This window comes from Pipistrellus kuhlii, unplaced genomic scaffold (assembly GCF_014108245.1).
Source record: "Pipistrellus kuhlii isolate mPipKuh1 unplaced genomic scaffold, mPipKuh1.p scaffold_m20_p_4, whole genome shotgun sequence".
Lineage (NCBI taxonomy): Eukaryota > Metazoa > Chordata > Mammalia > Chiroptera > Vespertilionidae > Pipistrellus > Pipistrellus kuhlii.
The window spans coordinates 44,474,983-44,501,424 of NW_023425540.1; positions in this window are offsets into that span (position 1 = coordinate 44,474,983).

Consider the following 26,442-nt stretch of genomic DNA (forward strand, 5'->3'; position numbering starts at 1 on the left):
CTTCCATTTAGGCAAAGAGTTCTATAGATTGTTGTAGGAAAAGCTAAAGAACATTTCCATTTGGGATCACAAGTTGACTGTAAAAATACCAGAGAGTTTTAAATCCAATTTTAAATAAGAGGAAAATAAAAAAATAAAAAAGTATTTCCCTACAGAGTGCTAACTGGAAGTAGTTTAACGACTGAAAATTTTGCTTTTACCACATGATTTATGATTTGCCTCAAGAGGCCACATGAACCGGAAAGCAAGCACAGTCCTTTGGCTGATGCGATCCCCTCAAAAGACTATTTGGATATCTCCATGTGGTAAATTTGACCAGTTGAGAGATAACAATGGTTAATATACCTAAATTATCCCCAAAGGGTGGTTAATTTGGAGCCACCCTTATGCCAGGGTATTACAAAGAGAGTTCTTGTGAAATATCCAAGTGTACATGGGCTGGTATGAATCATTCTGACAAAGAGCAGAATTATACTTTTTCCCCTCATTTTAATAACTTAAGCTTCCCTCCTTTGACAACTAAAGTAGATATTGCTTTAAGACTCTTTAACGCATTTCTTTTACTTTTAGTTGTCAATGAAATACGATATAAAGTGCACAAAACTTAAGTGTACAGCTTTATTAATTTTGGAAAGTGTATGCCTATGTCACCTCCATCCAGATCAAAATGTAGAATAGTCCTCACACCACAGAAGCTTTTCATTGCACCTTTCCAGTCATTAGCATTTTCTCCATGCACCAAAGGAAAGCACTGTTCAGATTTCTATTACAATAGGTGAGTTTTGCCTACTTTTTAAACTTCATAAAGCAGAATCATACAATATATGCACCTTTATGTCTAGAGATTAAAAAAAAAGACGAGGTAAGAGATTATATTGGCAATACATATATCTAACAAAGGAATTGTCCCAGGATATATAAATATAAATCAATGAAAAAACATAGAAAATTCAATTAAAAATGGGCAAAAGACTTGAACAGGTGTGTTATTACAGAGAATACTTAAATGACGTCACATACATTTTAAGAAACTTCTTTTTAAGAATAGAAGTTTCTGGGATCTTAGTTGCAAAAACTTAAAGTTCCCTTATTTAACTAATCTTTTCGTTTACATATTCATAAGGCATTTGTTAAATATCTTTCTTGTTCAAGGTACCCATGTCATCAAATGGGGAAGATAAATAAATCTCCTGGCCTCAAGGAATAAAGAGTCCAGTAATTTAAGCAAGTCATGTAGAAAAATGGTATGCTTCTATATAAATAGTAATGCTGACCACAATAGAAATAAAATGTTGAGAAAGAAGAAGTAATTAAAAAAGAAAAAATGATATTTGGCTGATTTATAATCTTATGTGATTTGTGTTACACACCTGAAACAAAACTTAGACAAATATTTCAAGAGAATGTCTTTCTTAATGATATTCTTTCCCATGATTCTCTAACCATGGAAGTCAGACTTTGGTCCTAAGAGAGGAGGCTATAAAAAAGTTTTATAGCAGTAATTTGCTGGATCAGAACTGAGAACCATTCTTCTAATTCTACTCTGACCTTGGTGTTCCACAACTGGATAGCTCTTTCCAAACTCTACCGCATTCCACAAATTATTAGATTTTCTGACCCTGATTCCTAAAATCCCACTAACTACACTGCTGACTTTACCTGTAAACCTTCTTCATCTAACATTTTTAATGCTTAGATAACCACCATCACCTATTCTTTCCCTCTTGTTTCTGTATGCCACATCTGGAACTGTGTTTAATAGTTCCTTCATCCATATAAGTCTGAATCCTTGTCTTTTCATTTTTTAAATATTCCCTGGTTTTATAATCCATAGTCATTTCCCCCAAATAAGAAGCAGAGCTCTGGCCTTGCTCTTCAGTTTTGACTCTCAGTTTTCACTCTACTCTGAACCACTTCCTCTCTCTCTAGATCCAGGGTTTTCCAGTCTAACCTATCTTACAGCTATGGAAGTGCCAGCCACAACAACAGAGAAGAAAAGAAGAAAAAAAAATTTTTTTTAATAAAAGATTTCAATGAACACTGCATATCTTTTTAAGTCAGGTATTAATTTTTAAATCTTAGTATCTATCATCCATATGTATTTTATAAATTTCCCTTATCCTATATAATAAAAGATTAATATGCAAATAGACCAAACAGCGGAATTAGAACGAGTTGCTATGACATGAGCTGACCACCAGGGGCCGTGTGTGGAACATAGTGGGCATTGGCCATTGCAGGATGGTGGAGGTGGTAAGTGGGAGCGCCAGATCAAGGTGAGGCGCTGGTCGCTGTCATCAGGGAGAGCCTCTGGAGGTTACTGAAAATTCTTTGCTCCCATGCTCCCTGGTGCTTGCACCTGCTGCTAGTGCTGGAGCCATGGCTCACACCCACTGCCATTGCTGGCCCTGTTCACACTCACAGCCAGCAATAGAGCTGCTGCTTGCACTCACTGCCAGTCCCAATCACTTGGCCCCACCCGCAGGTGCCAGTGGAGTCTGCTGGCCCTGATCATCCCTGAGGGTTTCTCCCCCTCTCCTTGCTCCTGAGGGGCAATCAGGGCAGCTAGCCACTGCTTACACCCGCTGCTGGCACCAGCCTCTATCACTCTGCCTGTCAGCGGGTATGAGTTGGTTCAGTGCCAGTGGGAGTGGAGCTGCCAGCAGACAAGAAGCCAGGGGCCGAGGCAGGAGGGCTGGATGAGGGTGCAGAGAATGGGCCAAGACCTGCCCCTTTGCCTTCTGCTGCCTCAGGGTCCACAGTTCCTTTCAAGGTGCACTAATTCATGCACCGAGCCCCTAGTTATCTTATAATACACAGAGCCATAACCTGACATAGTTTTCTCACAATCTGGCCTGTCTGCATCAGAATATCTCAAAGGTACTTACTTTGAATAATATTCTTAGTCCCCAGCACAACTTACTGAATCAGACCCTCTGGACTTAAAGCTCTCACATCAGAATTTTTCCTAAGAGTCTCCAAAGGTGATTCTTATACATTCCAAAGCCTTGGAACAACCAGAATGGCACAATTGCATGAACAGACTCACCACCAAACAATTTAAGTATTTCTTTTTGCCTACTCTTTGAAAAGCACTGTGGGAGAAATTTAAAGGGATTCTCATAAACAGTCCTGGAACCCTCTAACATCACATAGATAAGTCCAGATATCTTCACTGAGAGATAAGAGGCCATATGCAGAGAGACTCCAGCTGTCCCTTCGAAAGCACCAGCTATGTGACGGAGGCCATCCTGGATCATGCAGTCCAAGGCCAAGTTAGCTCAGATGAGAAATGCCCCACCAATGTACAGAATTGTGAGAATATTTTTTTAAGTGTGATTTTTAAACTACTAAATGTTGAGGTATTTTGTTACACAGCAAAAACAACCTATGAGGGAAGGCGGGGCGGAGGGTGGTGAGATAAGAGAGAGACCAACCAAAGGTCTTGTATGCATGCATATGAGCATAACCAATGGACACAGATGGGAGGGGGAAAGGAGGGATAGGGGAGGGGAGGGCAGGTACTGGGGAGTAGGGGCGAATGGAGAGAGGTCAAGGAGGGAAAAGAGACATATGTATACTTTAAACTAGGGGTATCGAACTCAATCAGAGAAGGGGCCAAAATCTAAAATCCAGCCTAAATCGCGGGCCGAATGGTTTACTGAACAGTCATAAACTGTCATTGTGATGGAAACGCAGCGGAGTGCAGTGATGACAGCGCGGTGCGGGCCACATTGCAAGGCCTGGCGGGACGGATTTGGCCCGCGGGCCTTGTGTTTGACACATGTGCTTTAAACAATAAAAAATTTAAATTTTTTTTAAAGTTCCAAATAGAGTTTATGTTTGGGGGAGGGGGTACAACTAAGCTTAGAGAAAAAACAAAGTTCTATAATAAAATAAGAAAAAGTAATAAAAAAAACTAATTGATGGACCCAATAAAATTCCTTTTGCAGAAACTTTGGTAAGGCTCAACACATTCTGCCACTTCTCTCAGCACAGAAAAACTTTACCGTATTTCATCTGGTGTATTTGGTGTGAATTTGTTCTTTTTAATTTCCTCATTTTTTTCCATTTACCCACAAAATTCCCAGTCTTGTTGCTTAACTTCTCCTGAAGGGTTCCTAATCAACTTTTTAATTTTATTTATAATTTTAATTTTAATAACCCTTCATTCACCATCAACTATGTATAAAGTTTTATAACAGGGGCAAGGCACAAAATTAGGACCTCCCTGAATGCCTAAGAACAGGAAAATATCTAAATAAATCACGAAATTTGATGGAATAATATTTAGCCACTGAAAGTACTTTAAGAATATATAGTACTTAAAGAATATTTAGCGAGAAGATGCTTATAATGTAATAAAAGGGGGGAAGATCAGAATCAAAAACTATACATATAGCTATTCGTATACCCACATGTAAAAGTGAAGGCCATACATTGAAATTTTAATAGTAATTACCTCTAATGACATAATAATTTTACTAGCTTCTATACTATCTTTATCAACCTTATACATTGAGCATTTATTACTTTCACAGTCAGAAAAAAAGCATATTAATATAAATACATAAATTGAATTATTGTTTTCTTCCATAGTTTTTCAAATTAATCTTTAAAACAACTTTCATAAATTACATTAATCAAAATAAAAAAATAATAAAATGTTCTTTTTGCCATTGAGGACTAGAGAGCTTTTGTCAAAACAATATCTAATATAGATACTACATTAGGTGAAAAATTAAAAACCTAATAAAAATTTAAAAATATTGGATATTCCTATAGCCTCAACTTCTCAGGCACTTACTCTGTTTCTACATATAAATGATCATCAGTCATACTTTGCTTTTCTTAGTTAAATTTTTTTTTTAAATGCACTTTTTCTATTTAATATGAAAAAAATATATAAAATATATTGGAGTTGGGATAACTAACCTAAGTATTCATGGAAAATAACATTTTTTATTATATCCTGTTAGAATAAGACACAAATATTGTGCACTAATAAATTTGTTTTTCTTAGTGGTATAAATTAATAATTATGAAACTACTTATGTGTACTCTAGGAAATAATTAAATATAAATTAATTATTAGTAAATAAATATGTTGTGGGTAAGAGAGTCAGCTACCTCATTGTCAGAAAAATTATTATAAATAAGGAATGGGAGAGGCCTAGATCTGGTGGGTTTGGATTAGAATTGAATGTATCACTATAAACTTTGTTGTGGTGGTTGTTTTAAATAACAAAAAATATAGATATAGATATAAATATATATTTTTTTCTACATCTATATCTGATTATATATATATATATATATATATATATATATATATATATATCTTTCCCAGTTCTGTCTACGATGAGTGCCCACAAGAAAGATTACCCAGTAGTGATAAAAATGCCTAGCAGTCAGATTTTGGTTTCTAAATATCATTCTCCAAGAAAAGTAATCAGAGCTGGGCTAGGAAATACACAAGACTGAGAAAATTTTATGGTGTCAGAAGTTTAAGTATTTTCTGACATAATGCACTGAGAAGAACAAAAAATGCTTCTCTACTGTTTTTGACAACATACATAATCTTGAACATGAGAGAACATCAGACAAACTCAAATGGAAATGGATTTATTCTATAAAACAAATACTAGGGCTTGGCTAGTATTCTTCCAAAATTTCAAGAACATGAATCAAAATTTAAGACAGAGGAAATGCCCCAACGAGAAGAGACAAAGGAGACATGAAAACTAAATGCAGTTTGAGAATTCAGGATTGGATCTTGGACCAGATAAAGAACAATAGTAGGAAAATTGAAGAAATTTGAATAAAGTCTATAGATTGGTTAGTAGTAATAGATCAATGTTAATTTTCAGACTTTGATCTTTATACTATGGTTATGTAAGATCTTAATATAGGGTATAGAAGAAGAAACTCTTTTTGTTGAATTCATTGGGGTGACATTAGTTAATTAAACTATACGGGTTTGACATGTACAACTCTAACACATCATCTGCATAATGCATCTTGCTCTCACCACCCAAAGCTAAGTCTCTTTCTGCCACCATTTATCTCCCCTCTGCTCTCTCCCACATCCTCACAACCCCCTTTACCTCTGGAAGTCACCATACTATTGTCTATGGGGTGTTGTTTGGTGTTTTGTTTTGTTTTTCATTGTTCATACCCTTCATCTTTCTCACCCAGCCCTCTTCACCTTGACAGCTGACAGTCTGTTCTCTGTGTCTATCAGTCTGTTTCATTTCTGTTTATTAATTTATTTTGTTCGTTAGAGGTATGAGTGAGATCACATGGTATTTGTCTTTCTCTGACTGGTTTATTTTACTTAGCATGATGCTCTCCAGGTCCATCCATGCTGATGCAAAAGGTGAGATTTCCTTTTTTTATGGCTGAGTAGTATTTCATTGTGTAAACGTACGACAGCATTCTTATCCACTGATGAGCACTTGGGCTATTTCCAAATCTTAGCTATTAAACATAGGGGTGTATATATTCTTTCAAAATAATGATTTGAGTTTCTTCATATATTTTCCCAGAAGTCAAATCACTGGGTCATAAGGTAGTTCCATTTTTAATTTTTTGAGGTAACTCCATACTTCTTTCCACAGTGGCTGCAACAATCTGCATTCCCATCTACAGTGCAAAAGGGTTCCCTCATCAACCTTTGTTATTTGTTGATTTATTGATGACAGCCATGCTGACAGGAATGAGGTGATATCTCATTGGGATTTTAATTTGTATTTCTGTGATGACTAGTGAACATTGAGTATCTTTTCATATGTTTATTGGTCATTTCTATGTCCTCTTTGGAGAAGTGTCTATTCAAGTCCTTTGCCCATTTTTTTTTTTTAACTTGGATTGTTTTTAATCAACTCACAAAATTTCCCCAGAGTTTTCATGACAAAAGCTTATTAGACATTTCAACAAGCACACCAGCATCATACTAACTGCTATGTGTACAATCCATTAGTTTTGGTCTAGCCTTCCTCCTCAAACCCTGTCTGCTCTAAATGTATCCAATACACAAAATTTCAGAACCTGGGCCCTCTGTATTCTCGGAAAGGTGAAAGTTTAAATATAAATTACTGTCATTGTTTTTTTTTTCTTTATGAAACTTATATTGAAAATGTACTCTTACCAGCTACTCCACTAGACACTAGAAATAGAGTGGTGAGGAAACAAACATAATCTTCTCTCATGAATCATATACTCTGGATGGAAGACAGGCCAACATTAACAAAATAAGGGAAGCTATAAAAAGCATTAGAAGAAAATATGGGCCTAAATAAGAATAAAAGAAGGGGCAAGGGAGGTGAAGCCGGGTTAGATTTAATAGGGAAAGACTTCCCAAAGAGAAGCATTTAAGCTAATTTGAAGAGTGAAGCAATGCTTAGAATTTAAAGAGGTTGGGAAGATGATCCTTTCAAGCTTGCCATGTCAAGGAGTTGAAACAAGACCAGGTGGGCCGAGTCCTAGTAAAGAGGCCATAACATAGAGTTGGGTTTTTCCCCTAAGAGCAATGAGAAGTCATTGAAGAGAAGGTTAGAAAGAGGATTTATATGACCTACTTATATATTTTTTCTTAGTTCATAAACTAAATGAAATAAATACTGCCAACTTAAATTTGATTGGCTCTGAAATTGTCCACAATGCCTTTGTAATAAAGGTTTTACCCAAGCTTTTTTGTTTGAACCTGTTAATGCTAAAACGAAACTGTTTTAATGGCTAGTTTCCCAAGATCACTCCTTACTGAACCATCAAATAACTCACAACCACTATGTCCTTAAACATCATAACTGGGAGGCCTGTCCTCCCTCTATGCTGTTCATGACCACGGAGATCTCCAGTTCCCACTGTAATATGACAAAGTGCATTAACCGTCTGCATCAAGGGGCTCTTTTTGTTGTGTTGGCAGTTTGGGGTATTTCTTCTACCTCCCTAATGAGGCCCAGTGGCGCTCACTGATGTCCTATAGCAGTCAGACAAACCACCATCTCCAACTCTGCCAGGAATCAAAAATAACATTAATTGCATTTTATATATTCTGTATCCATATTTAATGATAATGGACAATATCTCTGATGACATTTTTTGAAAATTTGTCTCTTCATTTCCCCTTCATTTGGAAATATGCCTTCCTAAGTGTCTGTCTGCATAACTTATAAGAATGTAAATACTCATTCACCATGTAGTTTATATATTATCATCAGTACACAGAAGTGCTATAAAAAATTCCTGAGTTTACCACCAAGAACAATGGGCCTCACAATTTTTCAGGAAAGTTCTCTGTAAAACACCCAACTGGGAACACATGAAGTCCATGTGATTCAGAAAATGGGCTCATAGATCTCCTGGCACTTCCTTAAGGGAATAAGACTCCTTTTCCAGGGCACAGGACATTTTTAAAAAGGCATTGAGGGAGACACCTTCTTCCTCAACACTCATGAGGCTGCATAATTTATATCTTCCAGTACCTAATAATCCTAAACTGAGGTAGTCATGATTCCTCTAGACGTATTGGCTCTACATTTTTTACAAAGTCATATGGAAAGGTACCGTATCAAAATATAGGACATCTCCTTACAACATTTTATAATCCTGCATACCCTGGCAAGACAAAATATCTGTCAGAACTTGCTAAGAGCATAAAATGGGAGAATCTATGCAAAACTACCCTGCGAGATACAAAGGGGTGTGCAAAGTTTGGGCACTAAGTCTATGGCTTGTTTTTGTTTGTTTTCCAATGGTCAACACACTACTGGGTATGCATGCACTGGAGGGAGTAAGGAAGGCAGGGAGGGAGGCAGGGAGGGAGGGAAGGAGGAAGGGAGGAAGAGAATCTAATAAATGCATTTGAGCCTTGACAGATTTAGCTATCCTTTATTCTAATTTATTTTATTATCATTACAAAAGTATTTAGTTTTTTTTTGTTTTTTTTTTATCTCACCTCACCTTCTCTATGATTCATGTTACCTCAAGTTTCCCCAATACACACACATATGTGCCCATGGCCTTCCTGGCTGGCATATGGTACCCCAACCTTCTTTAGCACCTCAGCTCTTATCTCCAACTGTTACCCTCCCACTTTCCCATCAGCTATAAAATGCAAGAGCAGAAATTCAAGTATAGGGCTGTCTGTCTCCAAAGCTCTTTTTACTAATCTCTGTTCCTTCCCAAGGAATTCCTACTTCTGATGACTCAGTGTTGATAGGCGGGCCTCCTGGTGTCCCTTATGTCCCTTTGTCATGCTGCACTGCCTCTCCCTCTACAGCAGTACTCCTTAGAAGTCATCTTTATGCATCAGGAAGCAAGTGGGTCAAACTTTTATAAACTTGAAGTCTGTGTGTCTAATTGAAATAAAGTAATAAAAGCTCAAATGAGGACAAAAATCCTCTCCTGAAATCATCCTCTGTTGTTCATTACTGTATTCTTAAAGACAATAAGTGTGAGTGTCAAAGTCGAAGAATCTTTTAGCGATACAGCCAGTTGTCTTATCACTAGCAGACTCAAGAGCAGCCCCTGAGGAGTCGCACATTGCTTCTGTCACAGATCAGCCAGGAGTCAAGAGTCACCACGCACAGGGATAGCTGTGCTATCAGTAATGGGGAGCAGCTTTTTCCTGTTTCTTCTGAGGATCAGAAAGGGCTCGATTGGAGTGTAAAGAATTTAGAATAGATTTGTGTAAGTACATACAGTGTAAAAGTTGTGAGAAAGTAAAACTGCCCAGTGGTAACATAAAGCAGGGTTCCTCCCAATTTTTAATATTTTTAAATTTTATTTTATTTTATTTTATTATTATTATTATTATTATTATTATTATTAGTTTAAAAAAGAAAAACTTCTAATTTCCCTAAAGTTTTATCAAGTTAGCCTGGGAAAAGTATCATAAAAAATGCAACAGACTGCCGAAACCGGTTTGGCTCAGTGGATAGAGTGTCAGTCTGCGAACTGAAAGGTTCGATTCCGGTCAAGGGCATGTATAATACAGTGGTTGCGGGCACATTCCCAGTGTGGGGTGTGCAAAAGGCAGCTGGTCGATGTTTCTCTCTCATCAATGTTTCTAGCTCTCTACCCTTCTCCCTTCCTCTCTGTGAAAAATCGATAAAATATATATATTTTTTAAATGCAACAGACTGAAAGCAAAAAAAAAAAAAAAAAAAGACCATTTCTCCCAAACTCCCGGGTCCCCTCCCAAATTTCTGCTTACAATCTAAGGAATCGTAATGGCAACTAGCTATTGCATGTGTGGAACCTATAACTTGATGTCTTGGTTAGAAACTACTCAGTTTATTTCTAGGAAGAATTTTTTAAAAGGTAGTTTTCCCAAATGACTAAAATACTGTCTTATTTACTTCAATAGGTAAATTTTTATATTCTTTGAAAATCTAAAATTCTGCAATTCTTTATGTTTCTTAAAATCTAGATAAATGGCCCAGACAACATGGCTCAGTGGTTGAGTATTGACCTAGGAACCAGGAGGTCACAGTTTGATTCCCAGTCAGGACACATGCCCAGGTTGTAGGCTTGATCCCTGGTGTGGGATGTGCAGAAGGCAGCCAACAATGATTCTCTCTCATCATTGATGTTTCTCTCTCTCTCTCTTCCTTCATCTCTGAAATGAATAAAAATATATATACTTTTAAAAGTTAAGTAAATCTTATATAAGACATTAGCTCTAAATATTTCTAATATTAATAATTGTATTCTGTGAAGCTAAAACAAAAGATATGCTACAACAGGAGATGTCTTGACATCTTGAGTTCTCCAACAACTATTGGAAACAGCCATGTAAGCTAACAATTTCAAGCCAAAAAGTATTTTAAAGACATAACTGCATGTAGTCAAGTGTTTGCCTTCCTACACCTTAAGCTCTGTCTAATGGAAATAATACAACCCAATTGTTTAAGAGTTTTTTACATATTTATGTGATAGAAATTAATTTCAAATCAATCTAGCATTTTTAATGCTAGCTACTAGAGTTTTTCAAATGTCTTCTATTTTTAGTACAGCATAACTTATTAGTAGCTGGTATTAGATCCTCAAAATGCACTGCAGTGGTTGGGGGAGGAAGGGAGGAACAACCAACTCCTAAAGAGAGTAATACAATAGACATACATTTTTTATGGGATTTGTTTATCTATTCTCCCTGGAAGACAGGATTGCAAAGAGATTTTATTTCTTACTCTCATCCAGGGCTAGAGCTTTATCAGGTCCCTGCCAGAGCTGAGTTCTGCTAGTTCCAGAAGGAAATCCTATAAGTGGTTTAGTAAATGCTAAATGAAAACGCTGGGAAATCTGACTACACAAAATTCAAAAGTAATAGCTTAGTAATTCAAAACAGAACCTCGCTGTCTCTCCTAAGGGTCTGTTAGCTAAGTAGATCTCTATAGTTTTAGCAGCACAAATCCTGCCCTGCTTGTCCCAGCCCAGAGATGTTTTCTCACAAACATTAATAATGCAAACTGTGAGCTATTTGCCTATTTCATCATGAAAGGGCTCAAATATCATGCTTTTGATATGTGTTTGTTTCTTTGGGCTATGATCAAAACAGTTTTAATAAGTGTCCAGTCATATCATTATACATAAAAATTGTTGTTGTTGTATTTGGCTGCAGACATTGTGTCTCCAACACCTCAAAAGCTTCAGTTATACATTCTTTGCTCTTTCCAGTAATAATGGTTTGATTCAGTTAATCACAAATTTGGCTCAAAAATGGCAATTCAATTTGGCTCTAGCTACACAAATTAGACCAAAAACCAAAATCTCCATAACAAGGAAAGTATTCTGTAGAATGAAATGGAAAAAAATAAATAAAGCTTTTTTCTCTAATAAAAAACTATGAACCTCTTAAATAGAGCTTAATACAAGTGATCTGAATTAGGTTTTAGCTTTGACCTCAGGTATTTTTCCTATTTCTAAATCTAAGAATTAATAGTATTTTCCTGAAATTTCAATGAAAATTATTCAGTTTAAGCTTTCTTGGAAAGTCTGCAACTCATTCTATAACTCCAACATTTACATTAGTAGGTAAACAAAGTTAACTTTATTTAAAACTCATTCCTTCTATAGACTTTTAAATTAGGCTCAAGTCTCTAAATTTTAAAGTATCATTTATTCTCTTAAAATAATTAGAATAAGACATTATTCTAACACTCAACTATAGAGAAACCTCATGTATCAAGAATATAAAACCAGAGTCACCAGAAATCTCCAAGTATACAAGATAGATGTTACAAATTGACACACAAACAAACAAACAAACAAAACCACACATATGTTTAATACATCAGGGTTTAGAAAGGGTTTTTACTCTTTTCCTCTAGTTTTTCAGGACAACAAACTATGCATAAGAGGAACAATAGCTAAGTAAAATATGAATACCAGTTTCGAAAGGTTTCCCTATTCTCTCTTCATTCATTATGTACAAAACTTCTCTAATTAAAAGCAAAGTTTTGACATGAGGTTTAAACAAAGATTTTTGCTCTTCTTTCCAAAAATCTAAAATGTGGGAGGTCCTAAAAAAAGACCAAACATGGTCTACCTACCCAGTCATAGAGGCAGAAAGGCTAAAACAGAAAGAGAAAATGCATATCAGGTGAGCTAAATCTCTCTAGGAAGTAAGCCCTATTTGATCAGTTTAATACAAAAAAATCAAAATGCTAGAGTTAGGATATAAAAATGGATGGGTCATAGCATTAAAGGCATAATAACACTCCCTACTTGTAAATGTGACCCAATAAATGGCATGTGTTTTAATAAATTATATTATTAATCCTTCATTAGATATAAAAGTGCAAACAATAACATTGCTTCAATAATTCCCACAACACAATTTCTTAAATTATAATCATGGAATAGTTCCTGAGGAGTTTTCTTGGATCCTAGTTAAACCAATATTTAGAGAAAATTTTATTAATACTCCCAGCTAAAGGTAGTGTAGAACATGCAGATTATGTTGGAGAGAAGCTAGGAGGTTTTATGTTCAATTGTGATTTGTTGAGTTAATTCATTATTTTTATCTTTAGAGAGAAAATTAGTGAAATACATTAAAGATCACCCAAAAAATTTAAGTGATATATTTATTTCTCTAACTTTTCTTCTGTTGATAACATAATATTTATGGTTTTATCATATCTATCTTCATTACTTAACTTTTAAAACTCACAATCTTTACATTAAAGTTGGCCAGAAATATACTTTTATTTTCTTATGGAACTGTTCAGCACTAGATACATTTAGCTTTTTCAGCCTTGTTAGGCTCAAATTATTTTAAAACACACCTGTTTGTTGTAAAAAAAAAAAAGGGGGGGGGATATCTTAGTACTTTTGAATCACTCCATATATGCTAATTTAATTTCATGTAAATATAGAATTTAAACAGTAAAGTTAACTAAAATAAGATTGATAATTCAAATCTCAGGCATTAAATAGAATGCTTTCTTTCCAAGGATCATTTGAAAACAACCTCATTTACCCTGTCTGGACAGAACTGGTCAATAATTGGAAAGAGTTTCTCCACCCTAATATTAGTATTTCAGAGCAGTGGACAATCTTAACCCTACCCAAAATATGAGAAAAATCAGGAAATTCTAGGTTTGAAAAATAGACAAGTTGACAGCATCAGAGGCAAAATCTATACTTGACAATTATTGAAAAGTTAAATGAATCTCAGGCATTGTTTAAATAGAGCTAGAGTACAATCACACAATATAGAGAAAAGTTGTAATTGAAATCCACTAGGCCACTGTGTCACAACTTGTCCTCTTCCTCATGTATGATGATACTTATAAGAACCATTCAATTCAGTGGCAAAACTATTTTTTTAAAGGTAAAAGAAAAAAGAAAATCGGGGAGTGGGGGGGAGGGAACCAATAGTACTACTATCTTATTTTCACAAAAAGTATTTTTAAAGTTTAAGACTTAAAACATACTTTTAAATACCTAAAACACCTTTTTTATAAAAAAGCAAATATGACAATACCTTCATTGACATTATATTGCAATACTTAAATATAAATTTGAACTTTCTAGGATTCTACTAAACAAGTAATATTAATAATCTGAGCAATTATGTAATATTAAGGGATATTCATAAATATAAATACAACTCACTTTTATTATAATACTAGAGGCCCAGTGCATGAAATTCGTGCACAGAGCGGGGGGGGAGGGGAAGGGGGTCCCTCAGCCCAGCCTGCATCCTCTCCAATCTGGAAACCCTCAAGGGATGTCTAACTTCCCTTTTAGGCCTGATTCTGGTGGGATCAGGCCTAAATAGGCAGTCAGACATCCCTCTCACAATCCAGGACTGCTGGCTGCCAACTGCTCACCTGCCTGCCTGCCTGATTGCCCCTACCCACTTCTGCCTGCCAAACTGATCACACCCTAACCACTCCCCTATTAGCCTGATTGACACCTAACTGCTCCCATGCTGGCCTGATTGCCCTTAACTGCCCTCACCAGGCAACCCAGTCACCACTAACTGCCCTCCTTGCCAGCCTGGTCCCCCCAACTGTTCTTCCCTGCCAGCCCTGTCACTCCTAACTGCCCTCGCCTGCCAGCCTGGTCACCCCCAACTGCCCTCCCCTGCGGGCCTGGTCACACCTAACTGCCCTCCCCTGCTGGCCTGGTCCCTCCCAACTGCCCTCTTCTACTGGCCTGATTGCCCACAACTGCCCCTCCCCTTGCAGGCCTGGTCCCTCCCAACTGCCCTCCCCTGCTGACCATCTTGTGGTGGCCATCTTTGACCACATGGGGGCAGCCATCTTGTGTGTTGGAGTGGTAGTCAATTAGCATATTATCTCTTTATTATATAGGATAGGCTATAGATGTACAAGCTATAACATGTTTTTTTATAAAGAGCATCATTCTCAATAAGATATAATATAAAACTCTAAGCACTCTTGTTTTATCTAGTTTTACCTTCTTTAATTAAGAGTATTCATGGATAAAATTTAAAAGACACTAGAAGTAACTATAATATTACAAACCACAAATTCTACAAAGTGTTCTAACAACAACTCTCAGCTGTAAACAGTAATGACTGGTCACTAGAGGTTACTAAATCTGTGATTGCTCTCAACCTCCTCAAAATTTTATCAGAATACATTTGAGTGCGAGTGATATCATTATAGGAGTAGCCTTAAATCTTTTTGGACAGACAAAAACTTAATATTTTTCCCAAAATTTAAATCTTTTACTATTATTAGCAATAGAATACTTACAACACACCTCAAATAAAGCAAATATTCTAGTATCTACCTTCAATTGAAAGCATCCTTATGGGACTTGTTAGCTCCTTGAGTTTTCAACATTGGTTCGTATTTAAGTCCCTAGCATATAGAACAAGAAGGCTACACTGTCAATGTTCAATAATTGTGGGAAGAACTCAACTCAGCATCCATTAGGTGGCCCTATCATTGAGGAATGGTCTCCCCTTGCCAATTGCAAATGGGAAGTGCCAAACACAATTTGTTCATACAGACTGGCTGTCAGCACTTTTAATCCATATTAAGGTAAACATGCTTACAAAGGAAAAAATAGCTTACTTTTGTAAAGTTTAGAATGATTTATAAATTTTTTATAAATACATATTTTAGCCTTCCTCATTTTGTCTCCTCTTTATTGAGATCACATCAGTGCTGAGAAAGTGGGGCAGTTGTCTATATTTGAAAGTTTTATGTTTATAAATGTGTGTGTGTGTGTGTGTGTGTGTGTGTGTGAGTGTGTGTGTGTGTGTGTTAGACTGAGGTAACATTATCTAAAAAGATCTCTGGAAGAAGTCCAGTACAAGAAAAATGTTGATTCTATATGGTGGATGACATAATTGGTAATCTCAAATCTTGGGATTCACAATTTAAATTCTGAGATTTAGAGAAGAGATTTGTTTGCAATGAGGCTGTCTGGACTTCTAACAATTGAGATTCCTAAATAAGTTTCTAAGACGAAGGAATGATTACAGAAGGGTCCTAGTTCTCTAATCCTTTTTCCCTTTCAAGAAACAAAACTTTCAATTTTCATCTCTATCTCAGTGTAATGCTTAAAATAATACATAAAATGATACATAATATCAGTTTTCCAAAAACTCAAAAATGTTTACAGGACTTTGTACAATTAATAAAACTGCATTTTCTTTCTTTTAAAAACCTTTTATATCAATGAAGTTATTAAAAGTACCCTAATGGAAGTAATAGCTATAAATCAAATTGAGCAGGTCTTTTTTATATCTATAGATAATTATGTCCTAGAATAATGTAACAATGTTTTCCTTCATTTTTGATACATCTAATCTGGAATGCCTACTTAAATTGGGTCAAAATGCCAGTAGCATTTCATAAAATTCTCAGTTTTGTACAATGCAGTAATTTTCTACAGTTCTACAATGTCCTCAGCAAATTAAATTTGTATGTCAATGCCATGTTAATCTTCCAAAACACATTTTGAAAAGAGGTTTATTTAATGTTTCTTATGTGCTTGGCACTATAGTAAGCAATTTTTAGGCATTATCTCATTCATTCTCATACCATTAAAACCATCATTGTACAGAGGGGGAAAGGAGGCTTGGAGAAATGACAGCATTTGCACAAGGTTGCAACAATTACAACACAGTAGAACTATGGTCTAGACATGGGTCATTTTAACTTCAAAAGCCAAGCTAAGTACCATTGTGCAATCTTCTGCATGAAAAACCTTCAATTTGGGCTCCTTGTTACATATTAGACAAGAAATAACTTGTAGAGCTTATAGAATATCATCTTTAGGAAAACTTAGGTGGTCTTCTAGTCTCCTATGATTTCCCTCTTTTTTCTCTCATGACTCTAAGGCTAGTGTAAACACTAAGTGTTATGAGTTGAAGATAGTGTTTTACTTCTGTCTGTCATGTGTCAGTACATAGGACTTTGCCTTTAAGAGAATAAAAGGTCAATTAATCTTTGATGCAGACTCATTTTTCTACCTTTCAAAGCAAAACTTCTCACAATGTGGCCCAGATCTGGGTTATTTAAGGTTTAGTCATTCAAGAAATGCATTTTTATTGATCATCTACTATACTTTATTTTTCTCATTCAATAAATTTTTTAATAAAAAGAGTATGCATATATTCCCTTTATAGCAAGTAAAATATACCCAAAATTCAACAGCACATTAGAAGTGTAGGGAGTTCAATTATAACCCATGCCCTTTAATAATGTAATTGGTAAAATAATAATAATAATAATAATAATAATAATTTAAATGGTAAAAGAAAGCTATACAAGTTAATAGTTCCTTAGTTTCAGAGGCATCCAGTTTTTTAGGCCATATCGAATAAAATAAAAGCATATAGTGGAATATTTGTTTTGCAACAATCCTAGAATAGGCTAACCCTAATTTAAATTTAAGAAAATTAGAAAAAACATTTACTACTTCTTTAAGCAACATCATATCCAATGTTTTATTTCATATCATAGAAATATATTTTCTTAGAATCAGTCACTTTTTAAAAGGAGTTTCATATATATATATATATATATATATATATATATATATATATATATATATCTTTTTTCTAATGATTTCACCATTCCAGACCTGCTTACATTATGTTACCCTCTGTCAGGGTCTACAGAGAGTGAAACCTCATAACCTCTTGACAAATTTTTCTCTCTCTTAACTGAAAATGAAAGAGTGAAAATTTGTGCTGAATGAGATCCAACCTGAGGATCTGTCTACAAAAGAGAAATAGATATTTCAAACCCTTCCTCCTCTTTTCCTCAGGAAATATAAAGAGGACAGTTCTCCATAGGGACTTCTCCTTTCATAGGAACAATACTTGAAAGGTGAAGATTCAGCCCCTTTCACCACCTGTTTAAAACGCCCAAGCCTTCCTTGGCCTATTGCAGCAAGTGGTCTGTAAATTTCAGCAAACTGGGATTTCTTACATTCCTCCCACCTGCCACATTTTCTTAACTGAAATCAAAAGTGTTGGAATTGCATGTATTCCCATGAGCCTGCAGAGATTCACAGAGTTCTAACAGACATTGCTTTACATTTTTAAGATAGGAAGAAGCAGTCTGAAAATAGTGAGGTTTGGGGGTAGATCTATTTTTTTTAAAGACTTAAATATGGTAAAAATCAATCTAAAAACTGTTCAAGGCAGCTGAGAGGCAGGGGATAACATGAGCAAAGGGAATAAAGAGCTCTGAAGAGCCAGTACCAGTTGCTAATACTTAATCTCTTTAAATAATGAATTAGCTGCTCATATCTACTGTGGCTGCAAAGAGAAAGCACTTTCTTTGTAAAGTAAAGCTTGAATACCCATGAATTATTCAATATAAAGTGTGCCGGTTAAAATGCCTTGATATTGGAAGTCAAGTGTAAGATTATCTCTTGTCTGTCAAAAAGCATCTCTACCATGTTACTGAGCCCTCGGGGAGGGGTCCGAGGGGGAGAAAAGAAAAGAGGAAAACCATTCAGAAACATCATCATCAAGCAATTTTTAAAGAAAGCATTCAAAAGGAGCTGGGAGCAGCTTCCTCACTATGAGGACACCTTTATAGAGATGCAATCTCCGAGCAAGACTTACCTCTTACTGTTTACAGCCACTACCCGCCTCTGTCCTCCAGGATTCTAAAGTGGAAAAGTTGGCTAACTCCTTTCAACTGAAGACAATAAATACTAATTCACTAGCCATTACTGACTTAAAGAAATAGTTTTCCTCCTAATGTGTCTACTGAGAGTTGAGTGACGATCTTCTTAGAATTTTTAAATCAAAAGTGAATGAACACAGAGTATATTGGAAGGTAGAACATGACAAAATTTTTATGTACAGTATTTCATTTTCTATTATTCTATGAAGTCATATTATATTCAGCTGGATTTTTTTTTCTTTCCTGGATATTCTTTAAGTTTTGCCTTTTGGGGGATAACTCAGAGAAATAATTTGATACATAGAGAAATCAAAATACTGAAAACACTGTGCTCCTTTAAAAAAAAAATGACATACATGGAAATTGTATATGCTATGACTTGTAAAAGCATGCATTGAGCACAGTTAGTGTAGGAACTCTTCTGGATCCTGGGAATAAAACATGAGTAAAGACAGTCCTTGCCCTCAAGAAATTTCCACCTTCAAAGGGGAAAAAGATGCATACACATCAAATCCATAAAGTGCCATAGATGATATGATAGCATATCTCAGAGGAAAGGGCAATTTGTATGGGAGATGGAGAAAATCAGAAAAAGTTCATAGAAAATATAATGCTAGAGGTTAGATTGAGAGAATATAAAGGATGTTCATCAAGGTATAGACTGAGGGAGGAGGCTTTATTAATGGTAGGAGGATGAGAAAACAGGCTGCTATGAAAACCACCTGGCAGATTAGGAGAAATGAAGCCACCTGAGCGTGGGTAAAGCATCATCTATTCTAGACTAGATGCTGGCAGGGAAAAACAGTCTATAGGCAAAAGGCTGATTGAGGATACCATGTTAAAAAGTTTGAAATTTATTCTCTAAGCAGTAAAATATAACTCAAGGGATCATGCAGGCTTATATCCAAAAGTTCTTGTTAGGAAAGTTTCCTTTAAAGGTGAAGAAGAGAGTAGACTGGAAAGGTACAAAACTGGGAAGGGCATGGGGCTGGGGGAGCTTTATATCCCAGGAACCAATGACACTGCAGTGGGAATGAAAGGAATAAAAAGGATTGGTGACTAAATGACTGTGAGAAATTAGAGGGCAGAAGGATCTAATTAAACTTTCAGGTATCTGATTAGATTATTGGGTAAAAGACAATGCTATTCATTAGTTATAGAAGAGTAAGTGTAAGAGATCAAATAGTAAATTCAGGTTGGGATATGTTAAGCAGAGATTCCAACACTCATTTCAACATTGTAATCTGGAGCTCAAGTCAGACTTGGTTAAAGATGAAAATTTGAGAGTGTCACCTTGCACCTAATGAGTAAAGACATAAGGATGGATGAATAAACCAGAAAAAGTACATAGGACTCTCAGGAAACCTGGCTTAAAAGGGTAGGCAGAGGAAAAGAATAACACAAAGAAAATGGAAAACTTAGAGAAGCATAAGAAAATTATAAGTGTGGGTTTAAACCTAAGGGTTGAGTTATCTTTAAGATAAAAGTTGTAAGATTTGATTCCCAGTCAGGGCTGGGTTTCAGATTCAATCCCTGGTCCAGGTGCATAGGGGAGGCAACCAATCAATGTTGTAGGGGAGGCAACCAATCATTGTTTCTTACATCAATGTTTCTCTCTCACTCTTTCCCTTCCTCTCTCTCTAAAATGAATTTTAAAAAACATATAGAAGTGGGCAGCACATTCAAAGGTCAACATATACTTGATTTTAGAGGTCAAATGTGATGAGAATTAAAAATTATGGGCACATAATGCAATATACAGATCAAGTATCATAGATATCTATACGTGGAACCCATATAATCTTATTAGCCAATGTCACACCAATAAATTTAATTTTTAAAATATTAAAAAGTTTGTAAAGAATTTGTCCATTACCCTGTGTCTCAGTAATCAGAGCATCAGCCTAAACACTCAAGTATTGCAGGTTCAATTACAGTTAAGGGCACCCACCACGATTACAGGCTTGATCCCCAGCCCTGGTCAGGTCATGTGCAGGAGGCAACCACTCAATGTTGATGTCTGTCTCTCTGTCCCCCGCATTCTTCCATTCTTTCCAAAATTCAGTAGAAAAAAGTATCTCAGATGAGGATAAATTTTTTTTCTTAAAGGGGTCAATTAGAGCATGATTGGTGACTTTTTTCATGGCAGCTAATTTATAGTGGTGGAAATAGAAACCGATTCTACTCAGGATTATATAGAATGGTAAAGAAATCCAAAACCATGAGTACTGATCATTCTTTAGAGAATAGGAACAGTAGATATTATAGTGGGTGAAATTTTCCCCCCTAAAAAGATATGTTCAATAAGGTCATATGCATAGCTGGTACCTGTGCATATGACCTTATTTGGAAACAGAGTGTTTGCAGATGTAATTAGTTAAAATGGCAAGCCCTGACACGCCTTGGTCTGTAGCTCTATCATCCTAATCTCTGTCTCTTTCTTTAAATGGCTATCTTTTCTCTCTATGCCATCTAAGGACATTGATAATATTGGATTAAGGGCCCACCCTATTCTAATATGACCTAATCTTAATTAATTAAACCTAAAATGACCTTATTTCCAAACAAGATCACATTGTGAGGTACCGGGAGTTATGACTTTAATATATCTTTTGAGGGAATATATTAATTGAATCTATTACAGTATTTTGGAGAAAAAGTAATCTAGCAAATATATGTATACACAGTTGAGGCCCCAGAGGTAGGTTTCATTTTTCCACTTACTCAGGTCATACTGCTAACTCTAGTTGCTCCAGGATTTTTTTTTTTTTTACTACCATAATTTGTGCTGTATTTTAAATATATGTGTAAGCATTGCAGTGGTGCTCATTGTTATGATTTTATTATATTTGTGAAATGTCCACAAAGTCCTGAAAACTCTCTTTACTTTATGTACAGATTACTAGGTAGATGCAGGTTTTAAGCAAATGACTAGAAAATTCAGAAAATATTACATGTTAAGTGATGTAAGTTGTCAGGAAGGATCAGAGATTAGTTACTGTATTTCATGTTTAGTTTCCTTTTTTTGTCAAATAATGTTGGAAAACAGAGGTTAGCTATTACACTTACTTGAATACTTTTCTTCTTGATTGAAATTGACATTTTTATGTGAGCCACAAAGCATGTAATACAGTTGTATTCTTTTCTTTCAAAAAAATTGCATCAAATAAAATTCAGATCATGCACAGGTTTTCTTTTTTTTCCATTGTTGTGGTAGCAATGAATGATCTGTACTGATTTATTACAGAAGATAGTTTTATGAGTTGTTTATAATTTTATGAGTTCTTCATATGTTTTGGATATTAACCCTTATCAGAGCTATTGTTTGAAAATATCTTCTCCCATTTGATTGACTGCCTTTTTGTTTTGTTGCAGGTTTCTTTTGCTATGCAGAAGCTTTTTAGTTTGATATAGTCCCACTCATTTATTTTTGCCTTTACTCCCCTTGCCTTTGGAGTCAAATTAATAAAATACTCTCTAAGACCAATGTTCATAAGTGTAGTACCTATGGTTTTTTTCTATGTAATTTATTGTTTTCGGTTTTATATTTAGGTGTTTGGTCCATTTGAATTAATTTTTGTACATGGGGACAAACTGTAGTCTACTTTCTTTCTTATAACTCAACACCAAACAAACAACCCAATTAAGAAACGGGCAGATGACCTGAAAAGATGCCACTACTCTTAAACTAACAGCAAAAGTGAGACCCTCAGTCTCCAAGTATTGAACCCCACCCCCAGCCCTGGAGACTTGACCTTTTTACGGTAGCTCCACTCTTCTCCCTCCCTAAGCCACAACTTGGATCATGGCATCACTGCCTCTATCTGACCTACCTACACTACCACTGCTTTCCACAAACTTAAATAGTTTGTGGCCACAGACTAGGCTTCTAATTCTTACAGGGCATCTCACAAAAAACTAACACTCTATGTGCTATAGATCCAGGGGGGCAACAGATACATGAGGTTTGGTTCCAATATACCACCATTACTGAAATAAATGAACTAATCTAAACTACTTCCAAAAATTACTGAAATAAATGAACTAATCTAAACTACTTCCGAAGTACCAATGTTCACTGCCCAAAACAGAATCTTGACCTACTCTCTGCAGTTAGACAGAGTGCTAACCCAAAACAGATTTCTTTGGAAAATAAACTAAACTGTGAAAAGTCAGTCAGAACCGGTTTGGCTCAGTGGATAGAGCGTCAACCTGTGGACTGAAGGGTCCCAGGTTCGATTCCGGTCAGGGGCATGTACATTGGTTGCGGGCACATCCCCGGTGGGGTTGTGCAGGAAGCAGCTGGTCGATGATTCTCTCTCATCGATGTTTCTAGCTCTCTATCCCTCTCTCTTCCTCTGTAAAAAATCAATAAAATATTGTATATATTTTAAAAAAATAAAATAAAAACATAAACTGTGAAAAGTCAGACAAAGTACCTTACACTTTTTAGACTTTGTCTAATTTCTTGAGTTATTTGGCAGCCTGAGGACCTTCCTAAAATACAATTCTTGTGTCTTGATCCCCACCCCCAACCTACTTAAAATCCTCCATGGGTTTTCACTGCTTTCAGAAGAAAGTCTGAATACCTTCACATGGCACAAGATGGGATTTTATGATGTTTGCAGACCCTGTAACTTCCTTTTCCTCATCCAAACCCTATGCTTCAACTAAAACCCATTAGTACCTAGTTCTAAAATGCCCCATGTCCTGCCATACTTCTATTTTAAAGCTTTACTATTTTAAAAAATCAAATTCCTATTTTCCTTGGAAATGAACAGTTCCTGAGGAGAAGTTTGATAAAAGATAGACAAAAGGAGAATCTTCACTGGTTTCACAATTTTCCTAGGCCAGCAATTCTTCAAAGTAATCACCTGTATATTTTAATTAAAGATGAAGGAGCCAGGTGAGAGTGGAGAAGTACAGGGGAAAGTTGACTGGCCTCACCAATGTAGAAGCTATTTATACAACTATACTAGCTATAAAATTATATTTTTAAAATGCACTGAATTCAGTTTTTATTCTCAATGTACTTTTTCTCAATAACTCTTTCAGAAATCGTCAAAGTTAAAGACTCAGGTTCTTGGTATGAATAAACTATAGAAAGTCACAGTGTGTCAACTTGACCGAGCAGCTTAGGCATCGATGGAAACATTATCCACCTCTGCCCCAGAACAGAGCAATATTTGACCAAGAGATGACAGTGCTTTTATTCAAAAGAATGTTTGCAGTTATTTTTAATATATTTTACTTTTTGTAATTATACAATATGCTTTTAATATTTCATTTTTCATTCATTGATAGAAAAAAGCTATCAGACGTTTTGACAAATATTGAATTATGAAACTCATGAATGTTTAAATAATATGATACATGTTTTACTACATTTAATATTAGGGGGGTAGGAGAAGGCAGGGTTCCAGATGGGAAAAATAGAGCAATAAATGAAAGAAAAAGAAGGGAATGAAGGGAGAGAAGGGAATAGGGAAGAAATGGAAAAAAAAAAAAAAAAAGGAATCTTTGTCAAAGGAACTATCCTGCTATGAAACTTGAGTATTTCACCTAGCTTTAAAATTAGGCCAGTGTTTGAGGATAACAGGCTTTTCTTTTGGGTTAGAAATTATCAAGGAAGAAGTTGGGTTACCACAGAAAGAAACTGCCCAAAAGAAACCAAAAAGGTTTGAAAAATGTGTAAGATGTCCCAAAGGTTAGTTGTACATGTGTGTATAACTGGCATTTTTCCCAGTTCAACCCATGGGGCTGCTGTATTTCTTACTCAGTAATAGGAAATAGGCCTAAGTTACCATGATGAAAAGGAATTCCCTTTAACTAAATATTAAGACATACTAGATTTCAACATCTCCCTCGTTGCTGACACTCAGTAAATATTTATTTTTGCTATTAGACCTTGACATTATGCTTGTTCAGGAACATAGCAAATTTTAAAGGCATCCTACAAGTAAAAATTATACAGCCAATATATACCTTCCTCTGGGATTCAATTTCAAAAGGAAACTCTGAGTTTGAAGCCTGATAATTCATTTTGGGCATTATGTTGTCTTTGCATCTTCCATGATGCTTCCAAAATTAAATGCAGCTCTTTTCCTGCTCAGAAATACCCATCTTTGGAATAGGCCTTCACGCCATTTGACACAAATCCCCTACATCTTACCTAATAATAGAGAAACATGTAAATTGACCATACCTCTGATACACCCACAGCCAGAGTATGCAAATTAACCTAACAAAGATGGCAGTTAATTTGCATACATATGTGGGTCCTGGAAACCTCCTTGACATCCAGGTCAATCCCAGCTGGCCATCATGGGGTGGGGAGGGTCCTTCCCAAGCCTAAAGCCTCTCAGAGGCTTGGAGAAAAGGGCTGAGCCTGCAATCAGAGTGGGGGAAGGGGCCCGCCTGAGACCAAACACAGCCCAGGTGACTGAGACCCAGAAAGTGAGTCAGGGTCTGATCTGTAGCCTCAGTGAAAGCTGTTGATCAGTGTACTTACCTCTCTCTTTCTCTCCCTTTTTCTTTTTGATCTTTGCCAGCAGCCAGGCTTTTCTTTCTTTTCCAGCCCCCACCTGGGCTGCTATTAAGCCCCACCTCTTTGATCAGGCCCAGAGATAGGCCTGGAGATGCTGACTAGAATAGGAACCGACCAATCAAAACCAAATCTGGGTGTTGTAGGAACCAATGGCTGCCTAGGAGGCGAAGCTTTGGATGTTCCCATAGGAACCGACCAATAAGAACCAAATTGGCCAGCAGAGAAGGGCAGTTGGGGCCAACATCAGGCCTGCAGGAGAGGGCATTTAGGGGTGATCAAACTGGCAGGTGGGGGCAGTTAGGGGCAATCAGGCAAGCAGGCAGGTGAGCAGTTAGGAGCCAGTGGTCTCAGATCGTGAGAGGGATGTCTGACTACCAGCTTAGGCCCAATACCTGCATCAGGCCTAAAATTTCAGTCAAACATCCCACAAAGGGTCCCCAGTTGGAGAGGATGCAAACTGGGTTGAGGGAACCCCCCCCCCCTCTGTGCACGAATTTCATGCACCAGGCCTCTAGTTAAATATAATGCAAAATTGCTAAAAATTCAAATGAAGATATATGTATATATATATATATATATATATATATATATATATGTGTGTGTGTGTGTGTGTGTGTGTGAAATATCAAGTCTGACATCCACAACTGTGACTTCTTTCATTTTTTTAAACAATAGCATATATGTATAATTTGCTTAATATTTGCAAAATGCATCTTGGTTATTGTTTAGTTTTTTATCTTACTACTAACGATATCACTAGATATAATTCTAAAATTAATGCACATATTAATGGCTTCATTTAAAAGGCATAACAATGAGTATAATCAGTCTTAGAAAATTTTCATTTTTAATACTATTTTTATCTGTTGAAAATCAGTCTACTCAGAAGCATTCTGTAGGTTTTATAAAAGACACTTAAAAAAATATTTTCCCTAGACCATTATTTTTAACCAATGTATGCTCTTCAAAGATTTGTGGAAGCAGACATTAACAGTAAAAAAAAAAGAAAAAATATTTATGCAATATAGATCATCATAGCAATCTATCTGTAGCTATCTTTGTCTTTGATTTCTACTTCTCTATTACGCAAACTAAACTGATTTTTATTTGTAAAAGGTTAGGCAAAATCTTTTGCTTTGGGAATTAAGAGTCTCTAAAAGCTAGTATTACAGAAATCAGCTAAGTACAATGTTTCTTTGTGGCTAATATTTATTTTGGCTAACCTCCAAATCAGAACTTATTTAGAGAAAAAGTATG